General features: G+C 52.4%; 1 pseudogene; it reads right to left on the reverse strand.

The window, feature by feature from the left end:
* Positions 1-5,731: 5,731 nt before the first annotated feature.
* LOC115834289 lies at positions 5,732-16,967 on the reverse strand (annotated as a pseudogene).
* Between the last annotated feature and the right edge of the window lie 401 nt (positions 16,968-17,368).

A 17,368-nucleotide genomic window follows, 5' to 3' on the forward strand; every position in this document is an offset into this window, starting at 1 on the left:
CAATCTAGGGGCTAAATGCATGAGTCTAGCCTAACACCAAGCATTTGTTTTTGGAAGTTTTTTTGAGACGGTTGGAGTGCAATGGCACAATCACAGCTCACTGCAGTCTTGACCTCCTAGGCTCAGGCGATTCTCCTGCTTCAGCCTCTTGAGGAGCTGGGCCCACAGGTGTGTGCCGCCATGCCCAGCCAAGCATTTGTATTAAAGTTAAAAGGCAATGACTCTAAACAGTTTAAGAAAAAAAACTGGGCTGGGCACGGTGGCTCAACCTTGTAATCCCTGCACTTTGGGAGGCCGAGGCGGGCAGATCACGAGGTCAGGAGATCAAGACCATCCTGGCTAACACAGTGAAACCCTGTCTCTACTAAAAATACAAAAAAATTAGCTGGGTGTGGTGGCGGGCGCCTGTATTCCCAGCTACTCGGGAGGGTGAGGCAGAAGAATGGCGTGAACCTGGGAGGCAGAGCTCGCAGCGAGCAGAGATCACACCATTGCACTCCACCCTGGATGACAGAGGGAGACTCTGTCTCGAAAGAAAAAAGAAAAAAGAAAAAAAACTTAATCTATTGATGTAAAATGCCCCCTGCCCCCACAAAGAAAGAAAAATGTAAGGACTAAGAAAATGGCAGCTCTTAACCAGGAAAAGAACAGAAATGTTCTATACCTCCGCCACCAAAAATCACTGAACTAATTCAGCAAATGCTCTAACCTGAGCAAAAAGGATTCAAGTGAAATAAAACCTTCATTAAAGTTGAAAAGGATATTAACTTGTAGAATATGCGTACATATAAGAAACATAACGTATTACTCTCCATGGAAATATAATTCAGATAAAGAATTCCACAAAAAGATGTCTTACTCTTAAAATCTAAGGATTTACAGAGCTCTCAGAAAGTATTACTTGCAAATGATAAGTCTTCTATAATGTATGATTTTGTTTATGGTTAGCTCCAAAAGAGTTTTTAACATGTTTTAAACCAACATGATTATCTGTTGATAGGCATATAATCTCTAAAGAAGTATTCTTCAATAGGCAACACTTCTCATATTTAAAACATTCAGTCTTTATGTATAAATTATGAATCCATAAATCTTAAGGAACTACATAAAGCCCAAACTCTTCCCAACGGAACAAGGCTATCGACAATCTGTTCCCATCCCCTCTATCTAGCTTTGTCTTCCACATTCCTACTCACACATCCTATGCTCCAATCAAAGTAGACAATTAGGCTGGGCGCGGTGGCTCACGCCTGTAACCCCAGCACTTTGAGAAGCCTAGATGGATGGATCGCTTGAACTCAGGAGTTTGAGTCCAGCCATCGGCAACATGGTGAAACCCTGTCTCTACTGAAAATACAAAAATTAGCCAGGTGTGGTGGCTCAAAACTGTAGCCCCAGCTACTCGGGAGGCTGAGGCACAAGAATCACTTGAACTTGGGAGGCAGAGGTTGCAGTGAACTGAGACTACGCCACTGCGCTCTAGCCTGAGCAACAGAGGGGAGGATGGTGGGCAAAGGAGGGAACGAAACTCACAATTTTATATTTTTAAAAAAATAAGTAGACAATTAGTCTTCAGATACTACCTGAGCTTTCCCAGCTCCATGCCTTGGCTTATGCTCTTCTCTCTCCTACCTCTCCAAACGCCCTTTCATTTTCAGATTCTACCAATGTCCTAGTCTGAGCCTACACACACCACAGTAATCCCTTCTCCGAATTCCAAGGGCATTTATTTTCTATGTAAAAACAAAACAAAAAAACCTCTGTATGTACGTATTTTTAACACTTTATGAGACTTATATTAATGTTCAGCAAAAAGGCAAGAAAATAAGGACTTTGGCATATTTAATATGTATCACGTACTCTACCAAACACCTTCTATAATTAATCTCATTTAATTAGGACTATGACATAATTATTGTCTTGTTCTCTTTTAATTTTCAAAATGTTCATAATTTATCTCATCCCAAACCAGATAAGCCCTCTAAAGGCAGAAGCCTTCATTCACGCACACAACATAAAATAATTAAGTGCCTACTAAGTGCTTCCCACTTGTATTGAGGGCACACAAAAAGGGGATTTTTGCATTCTACTAGATTATAAATCTGCTGAGGTTAACAGCTAAATAAAAATAGACTCAACTGTTACATCCCAAAGTGCCTTGCAATACTGTGGTTATTCAATGTTATTTGATTTAAAAGATAAAAGTTCAATCACAGTAAATGGAAAAAAACAGGCAAGAACGTACAAAGTAGAAGTATAAACAATAATTACCATAAACTAGAAAGTTTGTTTTTCCTTAACCTTTGACTTTTTTTTAATTCTCAGTTCTTTTGCCTATACAAAGGTGGCTATGAAATGTGAATTAGAGCTCCTATTAATAAAACAAAATAAATCAAAAATGTTGGTATTAACGTGTAAATAATAAATTTATAAATATTATAAGTATTATGTACTTAGACAAAAGCAAAGTGACAAAAGCAGATAGGAAATATCATGAAAACAATTTCTCTAAAAAAAAACTTATGATGCCTAATCCCCTGAATAAAGACATTTAAGCCTTTCTTGCTTCATATTTAGACAAAAATCTTCCTGCTTGCTTATGTTCCTATTTCATCTCTGAAAAGAGTGTAGGCAACCAGTTGTTTGAGGCACCATTCTTGGACAGTAATAGTGTGCTGTCCTTAGTATATGTAGATGTAATTACTGTAGTAACAACAAAAACCTAAGCTTTTGGATTGGATTCTGTTATGGTTTTATTTTCTTCTACCACTACAATAAATGACACAATCTTTCACTCTTAACGATAAATGGTGCATAATTTTAAGAAAATTACGTGGAATTAAGAGAGAAATTCATGCTCATGGAACACAATTTATATTCTGTGAAGTATTAACAATGACTAAGTGAATGAACACGTAATCTGACTTAACTAACACCAACTTATTAATTGATATAACATACATAGATCAAAATTTTGTAATATATTGAACAAGACTTAACAGAAAACTACATATATGTTAAGTGACTAATAATCTTTCAATATGATGATGAAGCCAACAGAAAACTATAAAAACTGTATTTGAGAAAGATGGAAAGTGGTAATAGGAGTATATATGTTCTCCAACTTCTAAATTAGAGAAAATCTTATGAGTCAGTGAGTTAACATTTAATATGATTATTTTTGATGTTACCAGCCCCAGAAATAGCATTCTGATACAGATTACAGGCTTTCTTCTTTCTATTTGTTGATACATCAACTATCGCAACTCACCTTTCATTTTGTTGCTAAATTTTCAGAATAAAGTGTGTGTGTGTTAAAATTCTCCTTCTAAAATAATCTTTCTATGTTCTTACATATTTAGGTTTGGAATATGGTTCATGATGGCAGAATTGTCCAGGTCAATAAAGTAAAATACTCTGACCAAGACAGTAGGACCTAGACTCAAGCTGGGGAAGAGATAAATAAGCTCAGTTAAAAAGAGGGCCGGGAACGGTGGCTCACGCCTGTAACCCCAGCACTTTGGGAGGCCAAGGTGGGCAGATCACCTGAGGTCGGGAGTTCCAGACCAACCTGACCAACATGGAAAAACCCTGTCTCTACTAAAAAATACAAAATTAGCCGGGCGTGGTGGTGCATGCCTGTAATCCCAGCTACTCGGGAGGCTGAGGCAGGAGAATTGCATGAACCTGGGAAGTGGAGGTTGCAGTGAGCCAAGATCATGCCACTGCACTCCAGCCTGGGCAACAAGAGTGAGACTGTCTCAAAAAAAAAAAAAAAAAAAAAAAAAAAAAAGAAAAAGAAAAAGAGGTCGGGCATAATGGCTCAAGCCTGTAATCTTATCACTTTGGGAGGTCAAGGCAGGAAGATGGCTTGAGCCCAGGAGTTCAAGACTAGCCTCGGCAACACACTGAGAATCCATGTCTACAAAAAACTAAATAACTTAGTGGAGCATAGTGGTGCACACTTGTAGTCCCAGCTACTTGGTTGGGAGGCTGAAGTGGGTGGATCACTTGAGCCAGAGAGGTTGAGGCTACAGTGAGTCATGTTTCTACAACTGCACTTCAACCTGGGCTACAGAGCGAAATCTTGCCTTAAAAAAGAAAGAAAAGAAAAAGAAAAAAGAGAAGAAGAAAAGAAGAAAGAAAAGAAACTTGTTGCATAGACATGACCATATTCATTTGAAAGCAAGTTAATAAATATGTATCCTGAAAAGACAGTTTAGAAAAGAAACTTACAGGCTATGACTAGAGTGATTATAAAACATTCTCTTAACAGTTAGCAGGAGGAAGAAAAAGTGTATTCTTTAAAATTATTTCATTACTAGTAAATAGTTCTATAAGGAAAAGTAGGGGGAAAAAGGCAAAGAAATATGAAACTAAGTCAATGAAAAGCAAATAGGCTATGATCACACATCTAAAGGCCATGAGCATGGCAATGAGTATTTTAAAGAATCTAAAAAGTGTACTTTGAATTTTAAAGTATTTTAAGAGATTAATTTTATAAAAGGAAAGACAGTGTTATCATGCAGAAGGAACATATTTAGTATAATCAAAAGTTTAAGAAATCGGCCAGGCGTGGTGGCTCACACTAGTAATATCAGCATTTTGGGAGGCCGAGGCAGGCGGATCACCTGAGGTCAGGAGTTCAAGATCAGCCTGGCTGACACGGTAAAACACCGCCTCTGCTAAAAGCACAAAAATTAGCCAGGTGTGGTGACGCACACCAGTAATCACAGCTACTTGGGAGGCTGAGGCATGAGAATTGCTTGAATCTGGGAGGCAGAGGTTGCAGCGAGCCAAGATCATGTCACTGCACTCCTGCCTGGGCAATAGAGCAAGATTCTGTCTCAATTAAAAAAAACGATGAGTTTAAGAAATAAAGGAAAGCTGAGTGTAAGGAAATCTTTTCAAGGGTAGTACTGGTATAGCTCAAACCTGGTTTGAATTCCAGCTTTGTCACTTACTGGGTAAGTAAGTAGCAGCCTTAAGCCCAACTGCTGTTTGCTATTTGCATGTATTTTCATAAATAAAAGTGGTCTGTAATGTTTTTACAGCGTTGTCAAACTTCAAGATTATTAAAACTATTAATATCCTGTTTAATGTTTAAGAATAAATAACTATTTGATATCTTTTAACTACTGTCCTATCATTGACTTTTAAGACTCTTACTGACAATTTTGTGATTTTTCATGTAATCATCCTTTACATCTTACTTAGCAAGTTCTCTATTAGACATAATATATGTCTACTGAATGAAATTTAATTACAGATACCTTTGAACATTAATTAAATTTAAATTATATTTGTACTTGTAAGAAATATTTAAACAACGCTTTATTTTTCTAAAATAAAAGAAAACCAATAGCACAAACCTTCATTTTCTAAGTGTGTCAAGTTGTTTTGTTTTTTTTTATTTGTTTGTTTGTTTTTTGAGACTCAGTCTCCCTCTGTTGCCAGGCTGGAGTGCAGTGTGCGAGCTCGGCTCACTGCAACCTCCAACTTGCTGGTTCAAGTGATTCTCCTGCCTCAGCCTCCTGAGTAGCTGGAATTACAGGCACGTGCCCCTGTGCTCGGCTAATTTTTTTTTTTTTTGTATTTTTAGTATAGACGGGGTTTCACCATGTTGGCCAGGATGGTCTCGATCTCCTGACCTCGTGATCCGCCTGCCTCGGCCTCCCAAAGTGCTGGGATTACAGGTGTAAGCCACTGTGCCTGGCCTATTTTAACTGTTTTATGTCTTCTGTTTTTGTGTGACAATGAAATGAGTTAATATTTCCTGCCTGCACCAACCACATTTAAGCTCTGTCTTAATTGTTGATGAGGTCTTGGAGCCTCCCTTCTGCTCCCAGAGGCTTTTCTTGGTCATGTCTCCAGCCACAATATCCTGGGGGCAGCAGAAGGGTATGTCACAAGGGCAGACCCCTGGATCTCGGGGAGTAGAAGCCCTGGGCCCTTCTCTCCTGCCTTGCCTTACCTGGCCAGGGGGCCTGGGATCTGCCTACCAAAACTTTTTCTGTGCGATCACAGTGGAAGAGGCAAGGAAAGGAATAAAGGTGCCATCCACCTCCACTCGGACAACACAGCCTTCTACACCAGCAAGGGTGAACCCAACCCTATGGCGATACCTCAGGGTTCTGTCTGTCCACATTCATCCTGGACAGTCCCACACTTGTCTTAACAAGGAAACCTGGCCTGCTACTAAACTCCCAGGTGCTGGCTCTGCAGCCCAGCCTTGCCCCTGGAGGGGATCTTACCTTGCAGGACGGAGTCTTGGCCGCAGACTGAGCCTGTACCTCACCCGTCTCCCACCGACTCTTGGTACTGGCCACGGCCATGCTGGGCAGCTCTATGGAGGCCTGGTGGGCTAGCTTGGGGGTCCGGCCAGCGGTCTGCAGAGGAGGAAAAGCATCAGGATTACCTTAGTGGACAGCCACCGTGGTCACATCAGAGGGTCACACTGGGCAACCCTCTGCTTTGTGTTTGTGTTTTCCCTGGGAGCGCTTTCCCAATGAAGCCCTAGAGTGGGGATCACTGGAAAGATGTGCCTTCCTCCATTCGATGCAATCATGAGACACCTCCCTGTCCTGAAGAGCATCAAGGAGATGATGGCGCACAGGACAGATGTGGGTCTGCCTCCATGCTGCTCATGGGGTAGGGACAGTGGTTAAATTGCAGAGTATTGGTTGGATGGAGGAGCATTGATTAGATGGAGGAGTATTGGTTGTATAGAAAGGTGTTGATGAAGGAATATTGATTGGATGGAGGAGTACTGATTATATGAGGGAGTATTTGTTAGATGGAGGGGCATTGATTGAATGTAGTAGTATTGGTTGGATAGAGCCATATTGGTTCAATGAAGGGGCACTAATTGCATGCAACGACATTGATCGGCAAAGGAGTATTGGTTGGATGGAAGGGCACTGGTAGGATGGAAAGGTATTGACTGGATGGAGGAGCAGTGAATGAATGAAGTATTGATTGGATGGGGAAGTATTGCTTGGATGGAGGAATATTGATAGGATACAGGAGCATTGATAGGATGGAGGAGTACTTGTTGGATGGAGAGGCATTAATTGGATGGAGGAATATTGGTTTGATAGAAGGATGTTGGTCGGATAGAGGAACATTGATTGCATGGAGGAGTACTGGTTGGATGGAGGAGTATTGGTTGGTTGAAGGGGGATTAATTGAAATCAGAAGTATTGGTTGAATAGAAGGGCACTGATTGGGTGAAGGAGTAATGTATGGATGGAGGGGCATTAATTGAACAGAAGAGCACTGATTGGACGGAGGAATACTGGTAAGATAGAGGAGTGCTTCTTGGATAAGTGAATACTGGGTGGATGGAGGGGTACTGGGTGGATGGAGGCACGCTGATTTAGCAGAGGAGTATTGGTTTGATGGAGGGGCACTGATTTAGTAGAGGAGTATAGGTTGGATGGAAGGATACTGGTTAGATGGAGATGTCCTGATTAGATAAAGAAGTATTGGTTGAATAGAAGGGCACTGATTGGAAGCAGAGGCATTGATTGGGTGAAACTATTTTGGTTGGATGGAGGGAAATTGATAGGATAGAAGGCCACTGATTGGATGCAAGGCATTATTGGATGGAGGGGCATTGATTGGATGAAGCTGTTTGGTTGGCTGGAGGGGAACTGACTGAATGGAGGAGCACTGAATGAATAGGGGTATTGATGGATGAAGGTGTATTGGTTGGATTGAAGGGAGTTGGTGGATGAAGGAATATTGGTTGGATGCAGGGACACTGACTGGATGGAGGAGTATTGGATGATTGGATGGAGAGGTACTGATTGAATGGAGGGGCTGGCATGTGGGATTGGCATTGGTTACATGGTGAGCCATTAATTGGATAAACAAGTATTGGTTGGATGGAGGGTATTGGTCAGATGGAGAAGCATTGATGGATGGAGGAGAATTGATTGGATGGGAGGGACATTGATTGGATGGAGGGGCATTGATTGGATGGAGGAGCATTGATTGGATGGAGGGGCACCGATTGGATAGAGTAGTATTGGATGGATGGAGGAATCTTGATTGGATGGAGGGGCATTGATTAGATTAAAGAGTACTGGTTGGATAAAGGGGCATTGATTGACTGGAGGAATATTGGCTGGATAGAGGAGCACTGATAGGATGAAAGAGCATTGATTGGATGGTGGATATTGTTCCAAAGGGGGCATTGATTGAATGGAGGAACCACTGAATAATTGGAGGAGTACTGGTTGCAGGAGTATTGGTTGTATAAAGGAACATTAATTGGATTCAGGAGCATTGATAGGATGGGAGATTATTGGTTGGATGGAGTAGCATTGATTGAAAGGAGGGGCATTGATTATATGGAGGAACATTGATTGGATGGAGGGGCACTGATTGGGTAGAGGAGCACTGATTGGATGGAGAAGCATTGGTTGGATAGGGTGTTGGTTGAATAAGGCGGCATTGAGGCATTGATTGGATGGAAGGGCATTGGTTGGATTAAGGAATGGTGCCAGGATGCAGGAGGGACCTGACAGCAGAGGGGAGCCAGGTCATATCTCGATGGCCTGGGTGTATTGTTCCAGCCAGTGGTCAATCTTGGATATGGGCAAGTCTGGCTGGGATTTCTTCACACTGTTACTGGAGGGTAGAAGATGTGTCAGGCCCCATGTCTCCCACAAGGCTTCTCCCAACCTGCCCAAGCCTCTCCCAGAGCCCCCTCGGTCTCCAGATCTTTACCCTGTGACTCCCTTCAACCCCCTCTTGGGAAACCTAAGATCTGAGCCCAGAAAGCAGACAGACAGACAGACAGACCTCTTCTCTATGGAGCAGTTTAGGGACTCAGTCCTGTCGATGAGCTGCAGAGGGTGGAGAGAGACACAGGCCTGCAGCAGCTAAGGTAAAGCCCACCCTCCATCTCCCCAGCTACTCCATCCACTAATCCAACCCCCAACCCTTATATCACGGGGGTTTGCTGAGCGCCGGGCAATGGGGGGATAGCAGACAAAAGCCAGGCCTGGGCCTGGTCTTCCTGTGGCTGGCATGTGGGATTGGCCTTTTGGGTATGAGTCCGGGAGAGGGGAGAAGATGGCAGGCTTTGCAGCTTGACCTACTTTGATGGGAGGGCTCAGGGGAGGCGAGCTCTGTTGATGGTCCCCTCCAAGACCAAGGGGCTGGGTGTCCTGGGCTGCTGATATTTCTGGTGCTAGAAAAAAAAAAAAAAAAAACAGACATCCCAGGTGATCCCCTGCTTTACCCCTCCTGCCCTGCCCAGCACCTGTGGGAAAAAATGCTGTTCCTCCCTGAGCCCCAGGTTCTCTGTGGCCCTGACATGCTCCAGTTTTGGAGCTGGTGGGGAGGGACTGAGGAGTCTGGGGAAATGACTCCGGATCTTGCCAGAGGATCACTGAGCCTCGCCCTCTCGGAGAATGTGGGCCCAGAAGGGGCTGCAAGGTCTAGGAGTGTGGGGTGCTGACCCACTCTGGCCTAGACCCACAGGGCCCACAGAGTGGTGCAGACAGCAAAGGCTGGCTCGTCCCTGGGGTGGGGGTACACCCAGACCCTCTGAGGCCCACCTCCTCCTGTTCCTCCTCAGCCCCTGGGCCCCCAGGTTGTCCTGGACAGTGTCCTCTGGGTCTGGCCCCTCCTTGCTCAGACTCAACACCTCCAGGTGGACTTCGTCACTGTCCTCCTTTTCGCAGGCATGCAGGCTGGGCCTGTGGGTGGAAAGGGAGCAAAGCCGTTCTAGGGCCGTTGGATTGCTTGGTTGATCCCTTCCTTTTTCCAAGCCTCAGTTTCCCCATCTGTAAAATGAAGGTAGTCAGGCTACTTGAGTGCTGAGGGTTCTGAGACCCAAGCCCATTGGGAAACAAGGTCCAGTGGCCTCAGAGCCAGCACAGTCTGCTTGGGCCGCTGTGTCAGGGCCTGAGGCCCTTGGGGAACTGCCCAGTCCCGCTAGGCAGGGCTCTACAGACTGAGGGTCCCCCAGGCACTGGGCTGGGTTCAACCCCCCAGCTTTCTGGCTGGGCCTCAGCTTGGCAGCTGCTCGCCACTTAGTTGGTCTGGCGGGGTCTCCGCGGGGCCGGGCTGCCGGGGCCACCACTCCTGTTCTGCTCCCTGTGGGGGCCCTTGGGTGTTTGGGGGACTGGAGGCTGGGTCATTTGGAGGGCTAGGCAGGGGTAGGGGCCAGGTCACTGAGGAGCAGGGCCAAGGGGCTGCCGGCTGCGGGGAGGGGAGGCCAGCCAGCTGGCAGCTTCCAGCGGCTCTGCATTTGAGCAGGACTGAACCTGGAGGAGAAGATGGGAAATTCTCAAATTTTCCATGATTTCAGGCCCTGGGTATGCGTGCCAGCCAAGACCCAGACCCACCCGCCCAAGGTGGGCAGGGGTCTGAGCCAGCAGCAGCCACACAGAGGGGCCATTCAGGAGCAGGAGTGTGCAGCCAGGCAGGTGCAGGGGGTGGGGTGGCAGCTGCAGAGCTGGGCTCCACGGAAGAGTCAAAGCGCCCCCTGCTGGTGGGAGCAGCCTTGCCCGCCTAGGCCTGAGGCCAAGGAGAAGGGAGCTGCCCAATCTCAGAAAAGCAGGGCCGCTGACTCCTAAGCGGAGAGGAGACTGAGGCCTGGGGAGGGGGGCGGTGGGCACTGCGCCAGGCCAGGACCAGTGGCTCTTGGGGAGTGGGAGCCTGGTTGTAGGAGGACAAGGGAGTGTCGCTCAGCAACACCGGTCCCTAGAGCTCCAGGCTGGTTTAGGGCCTCAGAGGGGCCAGGAAGAACCCTGACCAGGGAGAACTGTCAGCCCAGCCATGAACTCTGGTCCCACTCAAGGCAAGGGGGTCCTGAGCAGGGCTGGGGTCCCAGATGGCCCGGGCCCTGCAGGGCAGGTGGGGTCAGCCCCATCATGGCCGCAGATGACAGAGTGGCAAGGAGCCTGAGCAGGGGTAGTGAGGTGGGGCTCGGAAGCAGCCCGTCGGGCTTGTTGGGGTTGAGACAGGCACACACATCCCCACATCTGGAAAGTGCGTCCTCCTTGCTGACTCTCCCTCGTGCACATCTGGAAATACCTGCTCCCCTCTGTGGGAATGGAGATCTGCCAGCCCCGAGGGAGGAAGGGGCGGCAGCGGACTCTCAGCCTCCATTACAGAAGCGGCCGCAGCTGTGTGCTGATGTGGCAGCACCCGGCCTGGCCTCACAGCTGCCTGGATGAGGCCCAGGGGCCCTGGGGAGCCCCAGAATGAGGTTTCCTTGCGGCCCCTCGCCGGCCACCATGCTGTCTCGCCCTCTTCTTCCCTTCCCTCCTTTCTCCCCCTTTCCTGGCCATGGGGGTATTTCAGGGGCTGTTTGGAAAGGGGAGGATGGGATGGCTGCTCAGGCACAGGTTGAGGGCCTGAAGGGAGCTCTGCTGTGCCCCAATCCACCCAGCGCCTGCCCTCGAGGTCCAGAGGGAGCCCCGCTCTGCCCAGCACCTGCCCTCGAGGCTCGGAGGGAGCCCCGCTCTGTCCAGCGCCCGCCCTCGAGGCCCTCACTCACCCGTCCTCTTGCTCCCCCTTAGGAATCCTGCACTTGGGGGGGGGCTCTCCGCTGTCCGAGGCACCCTGTGCCCCCTCGTGCTGCTGCCACTGCTCTGGCCTCTGGGACCAGTTGCCAAAGCCCTCTCCTCATCCAGTTCAGGGGCCTCGAGGGCTTCAGGCTGAGGCTGAGGGTAGCAGCAGGGAGCTTAGGACTGGGCGGCTGCTGCCTCTTCTGCCCAGGGCCCACACTCACCTCACAGCGCCCGCTCAGGCCCTGGACTCCAAGTGTGGGAGACTCTGTCTGCCACAGAGCTGGCTCTGGGCTGTGTCTCCTGTGGTCAGAATCCCTGAGGGCAGGGCTGTGCCTCCCCCATGGTTCTGGGGCAGCCTGAGAACTGTGCTTCCTCTATCAGTCCAGGATTCCATGAGGCTCAGCAGGGCTATGCCTCCCCCATCAGTTTGGGGCTCCCTGAGGGTAAGGCTGTGCCTCTTCCATCAGTGTAGGGCTCCCTGAGGGCAGGGCTGTGCCTCCCCTGTCAGCCTGTGGCTCCCTAAGAGCAGGGCTGTGCCTCTCCCATCACTCCGGGACTCACTAGGGCAGGGCTGGGCCTCCCCCTTCAGCCTGTGGCTCCCTAAGAGCAGGGCTGTGCTTCTCCCTTCAGTCTGGGGCCCCCTATGGCAGGGCTGTGCCTCCCCCATCATCCTGGGGCTCCCCAAGGGCTGCCCTGGTCCCCACATGAGGACCCTACATGAGGTCCTCCTAAGCCCTGACTTCTCAGGCCTCCCATGTGGCAGGGGGAGCCCCGGGATAGCTAGGGCCCTTGGTGGGGGTGGCCAAGGGCCTGACTATGGTGACCGCTGAACCCCACTCTGCCCAAGACTGCTGACTTGGAGAAAATGGAACAAAAGAGGCCAAGAGGAAGGGAAGCATTGTTGGAAAAACAGCCCAGCCCAGCCGCGGAGGCCTCCTGGGCCCAAGGAGGAAGCAAGCCAGCCTGGCCACCAAGTTGGACGTGGCTCTGTGAGTCACTGGCGGGGGAGTCTGGTGGGGGGCTCGGGCCAGGCTGCGTGGCTGGGGTCAGAGGTGGTCCGAGCAAGGGCCAGGGCACGGGCACAGAGCCTGGGTCAGCAGCCAGGAGGCAGCCAGGTATTGGCAGACCCTCATCCAGGGCTGTGACCACCCTCACCCCAGGAGCACTCACCCACTCCCATGCCTGCTCCTGGGGGCCCTTCCTCGCTCTCATCCTGCACTGGAACCCCCAAGCCCAGGCCCTTGACCTCCCCCTCTGCCCAGGCCCCAGGGTACACAAATAGGGGCTAGAGCCCAAGCATGCGGCAGGGGGCTGCTCACAGCATCTCCTGCTCCGGCCTCTCGGGGAAAAGGCCACCTCCGTCCTCGTCCTAGGCCAGAAGCTGCCTGTCTCTCTCATGCTGGCATTGCTGCAGACGGCCTCCTCCTCGTCCTCCACACTCCAGGAGCAGTGGGCCTGGTGGGGGACACAGAGGGAGTCACGCCACAGCCGACACAGGTGCTGTTTTGTACCCATTCTTCCCATCTACACAGGCCTTGCTGGGGCCACACGGTGCAGGCAGCCCTGTCCACGAAGGCAGTCCCAGGCTGGTCCTCAGGCCTCACCTTGTCCATCTTTAAATAGAGGCTGCCCACATGGTCATGAGGTGCCCTCTGGCCCAGGAGAGGATCCTGGGACGCTGTGAGGATCTGGGCACACCTGTGCCCTGTGGGGATGAAGGTGGGACTCCAAGGCCCATTCAAGCCTGAAGAAACTCAAGGACAGGACAAAAGACCCTCTGTCCCCCTCTCCCAGCCAGCCTCTCTCCCTAAGTAGAACCAGGACCTAGACCCAGGTGACCCTGGAGGGCCCAGGAAGAAGATACTGGAGTCCAAGGAGACTGGCTGCAGAGCACCACCAGGAGGCACCTCCACCCCACCTGCGTGTGATCCCTCCTGCACCCAAAGGCAGGGCGTGTTGGGGAAAGGGGACCCCACAGGAGGTCCAAGGCTGAGGAAAGGAGGGCCTGAGCATATCCAGGCAGGACACCTCCTGTCCCACCACCAGCCCCGCTCACAGAAGCCCTGCAGACCCGTGGGCTCCTGCCTGGGCGTAACCCCATAGCTGGGGGCACCTTACAGGGTCGGCTCACCCAACCCTACCCCATCCTTATTTCAGAGCCCTCTGCAGAGTCTCTCTGAGCTGTTTCTTTTGTTTGTTTGAGACGGAGTTTCGCTCTTGTTGTCCAGGCTGGAGTGCAATGGTGTGATCTCGGCTCACGGCAACCTCCGCCTCCTGGGTTCAAGCGATTCTCCTGCCTCAGCCTCCTGAGTAGCTGGGATTACAGGCATGCACCACCATGCCCAGCTAATTTTGTATTTTTTAGTAGAGACAGGGTTTCTCCATGTTGGTCAGGCTGGTCCCAAACTCCCGACCTCAGGTGATCCACCCGCCTCGGCCTCCCAAAGTGCTAGGATTACAGGGATGAGCCACCGCACCCAGCCGATTGAGCCATTTCAAAAATGGGGAAACTCAGGGAGTGCTTCTGCTCTCAGAGCCTGAAACCATGGCTTTTTGGGGTCCCACACGCCCCCCTCGGGGACAGAGGTAGACGCAGGCTGGCCTGGACCTGGGCATCAGAGCCCCAGCCCAGCAGCTCTCAGATGGTCCACGTCCTGCAGACACCGCTGACTCAGCTGTCAGGGCCCTGCCTCCCATCACCCTCCTAGAGCCTGAGGGGGGTCCAGGGTCTCTATGCTCCTACAGGGCTTATTATCCCAGACCCAGGGAGGGAGCCCAGGCCAGAACAGGGAGCAGGGCTGGGGTTCCCTGCTGGGGTCTCAGTTCTTCCCGGCCAGTGGCCGCTGCCTGACCCTGCAGCCTGATCCCCACTGGGCCCCAGTCCCCAGGCCAGACACCCCTGCCAGCGTGTGATCTAATCTCTCCTAGGTCTCCCCTAAGCCTCTCAGACAAAAGCCAGGCCCTTCCACAGGCCCGAGTTCAAGGCCCACTCCCCCTGACGGAAGCCACAGGGGACTCCAGCCACTCAAACCCAGCCGCCTGTGCACCCCGCCCCCCGCATCCGCCTGCCTGTCCTGCTCCTCAGAAGTGCCTTCAACTCCAGGCCCCTGAGGAAGCCACTTAATTCCCCACACCTGGCTCCCATCATATGGGCAGATGAGGCCCAGCTTCCCGCTTCTGCCGGCCTCCGCGTGGCTGGGGGCTGCGGGGCCTCGTTCCACCTGGGGACGCAGAGCCTGGGGTACAGCGGCCCTCGTGCTCACTCACACCCCCACTCACGCCCCAGCCCCTCCAAATGGAGGGTGGCGCAGAGCTGGGGCAGAGTGTTGAGGAGGTGGAGGGCTTCCATGGAGGAGAAGCCTGGCCATGTTGCTCCCCGTGTTCCCATGTCCCAGCCCCTCCATGTGAGCAAGGTCTCAGCTAGGGTGTGTGTCCCTGGGCCTGGGGCATGAGACGGAGCCCAAGCTCCTCCTTGGACCTGGGCTTCCGATGGGTCCAGGGCCCTCACTCCAGCTCCACAGACCCCCTCCACCAACCCATAGGGGAGGCGGGGCTTGGAAGCACACATTGGCGCAGATACCCCAGAAGCTTGTGTGCACACGTTTCCTCAGGTCTACCCCTAAGGGCAACGAGTCCGGGCCCCAACAGCCCCATAAAGGCCCTCGCTCTGCTCACAACTCATGCCCAACACATGGAGCGCGGCCGGGCGCGGGACTCCCTAGGCCTGGGGCACACGCAGGTGCGCACCCAACTCACACACGTTCTCCATGAGCCCACGCTCTGGCCACACAGGCACACATGCCCGCACCCCATGCACACACAAGTATGCACGTGCTCACACACAGGAACCCTTGACATCCACGTGCATGTGCAGACAGGCTTGGGAACAAGGGGACCACGTCCCCCTCCAGGGATCCCTTCAGGGTGCTGCAGCCTCACTTTAGTGAGGCAAACATTTACTGTTTGCCTTGCCATTGCCCCGACAACGGCAGTGCCGGCCCTGGCACGAGGCCTAGGTGTGTACTCTGGGAACATCATCTCTGCAGAGCTGGGCCCCTGGAGAATCCCTATGACTGAGCTCTCCCTGGCTAGTGGCCTGTGGGAGAGAGTGGGGGTGCAGAGTAAGCATATCCTGGTGTCTCCCCTAAAACCCAGTGCTGGGGAGAAGCCCCGCCGGCCCCTGGCCTCTGACCCAGCAGAGCTGAGGATGCGGAGGCCTCTGGGCCCCTTCTCCGTCTCCTCCCTTTCCCCTACCCCAGGATATGAGTCATGCGGGCCCCCTCCCCATGACCTCACCCCCTCACTATTCCACAGCTGAGCTCCGTCCTGGGAACTGAAAGGGGGGCAGCTCTCCTGGGGTGGGGTGGGGGCCTCTGGCCTGGGAAAGACGCCCCCTCCGGCCAACGGCCCGGGCCCCTTGGCATGCACCTCGGAGCTGTCAGGACTCTGGGATGGCCGACCCCGCCCGTGGCCCTGGCTCAGCCCCGTGCAGCTGGGAGGGATTTGGTGTTCCTGCGCAAATGCAATTAGGGGATTTCCTTTGTCTGTTCTGGCTCCGAAGCCCAAGGTTCAGCCCAAGGGGCCAGGCGGTGGGGGGGCTCCATCCACCTCCCACCCCAGCACACCCCCGCACCCTCACAGTCCCAGGCTCCACCTCGGGGCCTGGCCCCCAGCCAGGGACACCAGTACGCACAGAACCCTGATGGATGCCTCGTTCTGAGTGGAGCTCCCCAAGCTCAGGTCTGTTCCTGTCGGCCTCGTCCACTGCCAACCACCCCCGACTCGGGCCACGGGCCTTTCTTCTCCTTCCTCCACAGACCCCCCCACCTCTACCTCCCAGTCCCCACTGAGGGCCTGACAACGCCCATCCTTGGCCCAGCACTCCCAGCTACCCACCGCCGTCCTCCCCCTGCCTGGAAGTGCAGACACTTCCAAAATGGGTGTCCGGCTCGGTCCCCGTCCCGATTCTGCCCCCTGCAGGCAGCTCCTGTGGGTGCCCCACCTGGCTGTCCTGGGGAGTGAGGAGGCTGGAGAGGGTCAGTCCTCTCTGGGGTCCTGGGGAGTGAGGAGGCTCTGGTGAAGAGCAAGGGACGCAGGATGTCGAGGGGAGGGGAAGCTTCTCCTCCAGGCCTGACCACAGGTCTCCTGGACACCACAGGGAGCTGGCAGGAGGCCTGGGGAGTTGGGCTGGGCCTTCCACCAGGGTGGTTCGGGACTCCCTGCACAGCACTGAGGTCTCTGGTCCCCTCATGAACCCAGCCTCCCCTGGGGTCATAGACTTGACCCCTCAAGTCACTGCAGAGCCCAAGAGTGCAGAGACACAGCACCATGTGCCGGGAAAAGGTGCCCACAGGGGCCCTTCGTGGCTGAGGCTTCCAGAGGGTAGTGGGACAGCAACCCTGCTCCCCGCCAGCCGCCTACCACAGCGTTCATGATACGGCTTCAGAGTGTGGCTTGGGGTCTATCTGGGAAGCCAGGGCAAAGGCGGTGGCAGCTGGCAGCACCCATACCCACAGCTGGGACATTGCTCACATGAGCCTCCAGCAGCAGGCCCCTTGGTTGTGCCCACACGCAGGGGTCCTGGCCCAGGGAGGGGGTAGTCCAGGGAGGGGCTCGAGGGTGTGGCACAGGCCAGCTGTCACTCTTCCCTGGAGAGGCAGCTGGGGACGCAGCTGGGAGGGGAGCCAGGAGCAGAGACAGCCTGGGGCCAGCAGGTAGGTGACAGGTGGGGCAGCAGGAGGGGCACGCGCCGTCTGCCTGGGGCTGGGGTGTAGTGACGGGAACCTGCCCCCCAATGCCTGGTGCTGGCCCAGCCTCCCCCCGGGGCCTCTAGC

This window comes from Nomascus leucogenys, unplaced genomic scaffold (genome assembly GCF_006542625.1).
Source record: "Nomascus leucogenys isolate Asia unplaced genomic scaffold, Asia_NLE_v1 000758F_102500_qpd_obj, whole genome shotgun sequence".
Classification (NCBI taxonomy): Eukaryota; Metazoa; Chordata; class Mammalia; order Primates; family Hylobatidae; genus Nomascus; species Nomascus leucogenys.